Raw genomic sequence first — 6,834 nt, forward strand, 5'->3', positions numbered from 1 at the left:
ATAAAAAGTCTTCAGAAACTGAACAAATTGAACAGATTGAGAACGACTGCACTAAACTAAACTAGGATCCAACTAAAATAAACCATGCCAAACAAAATAAACTGAACTTAACTAAACTCGACTTAACTGCCATCCAGGTCGAACGTGGTTTCCTGCTGTTTATGTTAGTGCTTTCATTTTTAATTGCTGATATGACCACTTCTGGATTTCATATGTGAGGTGTTTCTTTGTTTACCCTCTGTGTGTGCGTGCGTGTGTGTGAGCACTTTTACTAAATTGTCTTTAATCGGTGCAGCAGCGCTCCAGCATCAGAAAACCTCCCCTGAAACTCGAGCTCGCTGCGGCCGTGACTCAGACCTACTCTCTGACTCAGCGTGACAAAATTCCTTTGAATCCATTGCACACACAGAAATGCAGTCAGGCTCCTCCTAAAATATGCTTATATTTAGCACTGATTCATGATTGCAGCTCATGCATGGAAACAGCACTGAAATGCCTGCCTAATCAAACCGGATGAACCCAGCTCCAATGGAGTGTCTGAAGAGGGAGGATAAACAAGGTCATGACTGCCGGTGCCTTCTGGGAACGAATGGACAGGAAGAGTGAGCAAACATGCGGCCACTCTTCTCGCTGTCTGGACGGACTTCCAGTGAACTGGAAGTTACTTCACTTCAGCCCAAATTGCTCTTTTTTATCTCTCATTGAACCCACCCACATTTGGTCTTTCTGTGTAACATGTTGTTCTTGACATTTTCTTATTTCTTCTTCCCACTGCTTCAGTCTGAGTGTGCTGACACAGTCGCAGCGTGGCCAGCGCTGGGAAACCAAACCTCTGTGCACACACTACACATTCGAGCTCTGCTCGGCTTGGGTCAATACAAACAAAATCTCTCTCCCCCTCATTTTCTCTCTCACAGAGCCTCAAACAATGGCACACAAAACAAGACGAACACAATAGTAAATGCTCTGTAAATAAGTAGGAATGAGATAAAGACAGTGGAAGAAGAAGAAAAGTATACTTTGTCCTGCAATGAAGCTCCTCACTGAAACGTTCCCCTTCTCTCTGGGGTTCATTCGCTGTCCGTGTGCAGCAAGATCTCCGTCTAAATAAATAAATAAATCTGGGTAAATTCCCAGATGATTAAACATGCAACTATTTTGCTGGCAATAACTGAAATGAGTAAAGAAAATCAACAACCTATTCATGCAAGATAATTCATAATTTTATTTGGGGGGGGGGATATATTGGCTGGGTCTGATTATTGGGGGGGGGGGGGGGCATAACCCCCCTAACCCCCCTGGAAATTACACCCCTGATGTGCAGGCTCTTTCAGTGGACATCAGTACATGTAACTGTCAAATGTTATAAGAGTAAATGTACTTCAGTGAAAACCCACAACATCAACTCGAACATGACAAATGAACATCTGTGACATATCTTACACATCCCTTTATTAACTAATATATATATATATATATATCCTCTGAAATGATCGAACGTTGCACATCTCCACACTGCCCTCTGCTGGCTGCCAGTGGACACCACAAATACAGAGAGGATTTTCTTATCTTTTTGCACAACAGACTGTTTATATTAAGATTCTCTTTGTCTCCGCTATGCTGTTGTAGAGTTGGCCTTTTCTCCCTTGCCTCATGCGCACTTGCTCTTGCTCACTGAGTGGCTGTCTGAGGAGCTCTTGTTGACATTGAACAGTTACTTATTATCAGTATGAGGAAGAGAACAGAAGGAGATAACGGGCACTGTCTCCCAATCACTGACCGGGAGAAAAGGAAAAACTAAAGAGAAGCAGGAGGCCGTGTTTTGAGAACAATGCTTTCTTTTTCCACATCCTTCTCTTTTCTTGTGAGTGTGAGTTGAATGTATTGTGCGCATGCATAAAAGCCCGCATGCATGTGAGTGTTTTACGACAGCACTTGTTGGTCACTGCGTCTTCACTGTTCAGCACAGCAACACTGACTCATTTATTCGTTTACGCAACAATTTCACTTCATTATTCAAAGAGTCGCCAAATACCGTAATCCGTGTCAGGAACACTGACAGATCACCAGCTGTTTCCTGTGACGACTTAGACTCCCACACTGATATGAGCTGCAAAGCATGCAAGGTCATAGATGATCAGTGAACAGGTGACAACTACCACACTTATCCTGGATGTGCTTTAAATCAGCCTCATCCCCAAAGTGAAAAACAGCCCACTAATATGATCTAATTCTGAAAATTATCAATAAAAAGTTGTGACGATCCTGCTTTCTGTCTCTTTGGCTCTCTGATGTTTTTTAGCTGATGATAGGTTCGTCATCATCTTTTGTGTTCCCATTCTGTCCCTCCAACCTCTGTCTTTGTGTCAGGTTCATATGTCGTATGTTAGAGTTAGTCATTTCCTGTTTTATTTTGATAGTCTTTCACTCCATGTCCATTATGTTCAGTTTTGCTTTGTGTGCCTCATTAGTCTGTGATTAGTTTGAGCTGTGTTTGTCCGCCTGCGTGCATACATACTAGCTCACTCTTTTGTGTTATCCCTTGAGTGCTTCAGGTCCGATTGCTGCCTGCCACACAGCCCACTTTGACACATTTCCTGCTGTTTGGTTCAGTGAGAACCAAACGGTAGCAGCTCAGAATATTCAAGAAAAGTGAAAACAGAGCCTCATAATGAGGAAGAAAGCTGATGTAGGTGACTTTGAGTGCAGCACGGTTGATGGTGAGATTTTCCCACACAAACATTCCCATGGTTCACAGAGAATGGACCCAAAAAGAGAAAACGTTCAGTGAGCAGCAGCTCTCTGAGAGAAAATGCTTGATGCCAGAGAAGAATGGCCGAGCTGCTTTGAGCTGATAGGAACAGTAACTCATTTCTGAATAAACACATCTAACCTCGAAGCAGCAGAAAACCACACTGACTCACATGGGCTCACTACAACTCAACGACATGAGACTGGAAGAAGTTCCTCGGTCTGATGAATCTCGATTTCTGCTGTGACATTCGGCAGGTCGAATCAAAGTTTGGAGTAAACGTCATAAAGGCACGGATCCAGGATCGTTAATGCTAATCATAATCATAAATACTTGTCACAGTCTGGCTGAGGCAGACTGTATGCGTTTGCAAAAGAGGACTCAAACGCAGACCAAAAACAAACGTGACGTGGATTAACAAAAAACAAGCCATTTATTAAGGCTAGCAAAAACGGTACACACAAAGTAAACAAAAACCTAAACTCGGTGAACAAAAACTAAAAAGGCTAATGAGGGAAGTGGGAACACATGGGGAAACAGCTGACACACATGAATGTAACAACGTCACAAGGGGAGATTAAAACTAAAAATATTGAAAAGAGGACCCCTTCAAAATAAAACAGGAAACATAATGAGACGCAGACATGAGAACATGAATCAGAATCAGAATCCTTTATTTCCCCTAGGGAGCAATACTTGACAACATAAGACACACAGACATGAAACACATGAAGGGCAAGGGAGACTTAACAGGGGTTGAAAACACAAGGGGAAACTAAAAGGCAAATGAACGTAGAGAACCTAAATAACTTAAACATACCATAAACAACAGAATAAACCAAAACTCCAAAACGCTGGGTCAAAAGACCCAGGATCGTGATAATACTACAACATACCGACAAGTATGGTAGCCGCTGAACGTTTTAGATTCAAGGATGCATTACTGAAAAGCTGGGCTAAAGTAGGCCTGTTGAAAAAGACGTGAAAGTGTTGGCTAAAATGGTATCAATAAAAAAAAGGCTCTAAACATAATGATTAAAATGAGTAAATAGTTGGTTGTAATCGCAGGTCAGTGGTTCTTGGTTTCTGTCTCTGTGCTTCTCCTGTGTTCCTTGTGTTGCGTCTAGTTTAGTTTTGTTTTCACGTCTGTGCTTCTCATCGTTTCAGTGTCAAGTGTTTCCTGTTTTACTTTGACAGGCTGCAGTTTTGATTACCCCGGTCTCGTTGTGTGGGATTTCTCACAGCTGTGCTCTGCTCCTGTGTCTCATTCTCTAGTTATCCCTCTGTGTGTTGAGCCCCTTGTCGTCCTCTGTTTGTTGCTGGATTGTCTGTGTATTACCTTCTTTGAGTTCCTGGTCTCAGGTTTTCATGTTCTGTGTTTCACGTCTCAGGTTTTTAGTTCCTTTGTATTACTTTGCAGTTGTTCCCAGTTTAAGTTTTGTGTAGTTCTTAGTCACTTTCTCCTTTGATTTTTATTGTGTTCCTGCCACCATTAAAGTCCATTCGTCAGTGTCTGCAGTTGGGTCCACACTCTCTCCACTCCACAAGTTTATTAGCATTCATTTATGCACAGCTCTCTGAAGTGGGTTTAGGGTTAGGGTGGACAAACATCTCCGCTTTGATCCTGTCTGTCCAAAACAAGCCTGGTCAGCCTTTTTCTGACTATTTGTGACTATGCTGTCGTTATCTTTAACCTTTAACATGCTAACAGAGGCCTGTAGACTCGGAGATGGATCTCTTTTTACAGTTTCTCTGAGCGTTGCATGGTCTAACTATGTTGCGAGGTCCACTTGTAACTGTGCTAAATGATTTCCACTGTCTATTAGGCTTTCTCACTGCAGCCTGATAGACTTCATATTGTTTGGAAATGGCCTGATAAACCTCCTTGGTGTCATGTTAGCTCACACCTGAATCCTCCAGACCTGCAAAGTGTCGCAACTTTTGCTTTCATAGAGTGCTCATACTGACGTTCGTAGTCAAATACAATTACCAGCTGTGTTGTACTCTCTTAATTCTTACAGAGGTCGTAAAGTTGTACTTAGGGCTCCGTACAGGCCTGTGAAAAACTATGTGAAAACCTTTTTTTTCTGTATATACACTGTGAAAAGCGTTACTCATCGAGGTTAAGACACCCACCATGAACTGTAATGTGGAAAAAGCAGCTGAGGACCTCTGTTGTATCTCCCTCTTGTTTCCTGTCATCTATGCACGATTGGTATCTGGTAAAATCAAAACAGGAACACGCTGCTTATGGACTGAACACATTCTTTGTGGTCCAATGAGCTTCACGCCAGAAACTTGGAAGTCAGTTATTAATGTAATCGCAATGAAACCACGGTTAAATGAGTGGAAACACAGCCAATGTAAAAGTCATTATTATTTCAACGGCTGACATGTTTAATTTACTCAGTTAATCTGGTGATGATCGTCTTGCCTGTGATATTTGTTTCCGAGTCACATTTTCATATATTGGTGCACTTGTAGAAGAAATGTGATTTTTAAGATGCATTACAGATGCTTTACGGTGACACCAGCATAACAAAGGCCTGATGTTCAGTGTGTGGTGTGTACATAGGTCTAACCATAGCTCATTTTCATACAATATGGAAATGAGATTCCTAGAAACTTGAAAGCACAACAGCGTGCTTTAGAAATGGCGTCTTTTTGAATGCTTCTGTGGATGGAAAATTACATTATGCTTTATGGTGTTATGACAGTGAGCTAAGAGTCAATCAACTTTTAAATAAGAGATGAAGGAGCAATCACAGAAGGAGGCGACTGGGACTGATGAATGCTGCAGACTCTGTTCTGGTAAAGTAAAGCTGCTCTGCTGCTACTGTACCTCTAGTCTACTCACAGCACACATACTTACACTAACACACAAACATTCACATTTTGCAGAAAAGCATGCATGCATATGTGAGCTTCCACACAAACACAGACATGTGTAACACACTGCAGGACAAGCAGGCTTTTGGGTCTACTGCATTATTAATAAAGTGCAAGGTGCTGTATGTGACAATATTAAATGTCTAAGGGCCCTGCTACAAAACTGCTGCAGCACCTGCTCAATTTTTCAGGTAATAAAGAGCCGAGTTATGTTGACTGGATATAAAATCTGAGCCAAAAAATATCGTAAAAACTGTAAAATCTCTTACCTCAATGCAGAATCTGCTTCCCTGTCAACACAGGAGTTATGAGCAGAGCTGTCCACTTGCAGCTCTTCCGCTATGTTTCATGTTTGCATCATCCAGCTAAACGCATGCAAACATCACATGTGGTAGACCAGGCCCCAAATTTCTGTGTTTTCAAATGATGCAGTTTGGAAATATGCACAGCACACGAGAGAGGGCTCCAACTCAATATTTGTATGTGTTTTAGCAAATTGTGGTGTAAAATATTTTATTTATGTCTTACATTGTCGATTTGACCATGATCTGGATCTTAGCATATGTGGTTATGTTATGTCCACGTGACAGTCCTCATTAAGCAACACGTAGCATTCAATTGCTGTATCACACGTGGCCACCAGAGAGCAGCACAATCTCTCTTCTAAAGGAAAAGAAAAGAGGGGGGGACACCTGAGGTAAACTGAAATGAATAAGAAGCAACTTCAGGACATAACAGCTGTATTAGGTAAGGTCTGGTTAGTGCTGCATGAACCAGGATTCATATAGTAGAAACAAGTAAACCAACATGTGTATGTGTGTATGTATATGGTGTTTTACAGTAAAGACAGAAGAAGGCTCCCACACTGCTTCTACACATAAAAACACCAACTGCACAGAAAATGAGAGGACAGAGGTGCATCTTCAGGTTAGACTTAAACATAATTCAAGCTGACGGATGTCTGAGGTCGCTCAGATCATTTTAAAGTCTTGGTGCAATGAGAGCAAAAGCATGAGCTAAGACGGGAGGAGAGCTTTGTGCTCAATAATCAATTACAGGCTCTTTCCATTTCTTACTCTCTATCTCACAAGATCCCATAAAAACTCCGCCACCCCCACCCTGCTTGCCCATTTCCCCTTCCACCCTTTTCTCTGTCAGATCTTGCATTTGCAGAAACTATAAAGTTTGGAGCT

This window comes from Astatotilapia calliptera, chromosome 23 (assembly GCF_900246225.1).
Source record: "Astatotilapia calliptera chromosome 23, fAstCal1.2, whole genome shotgun sequence".
Taxonomy (NCBI): Eukaryota; Metazoa; Chordata; class Actinopteri; order Cichliformes; family Cichlidae; genus Astatotilapia; species Astatotilapia calliptera.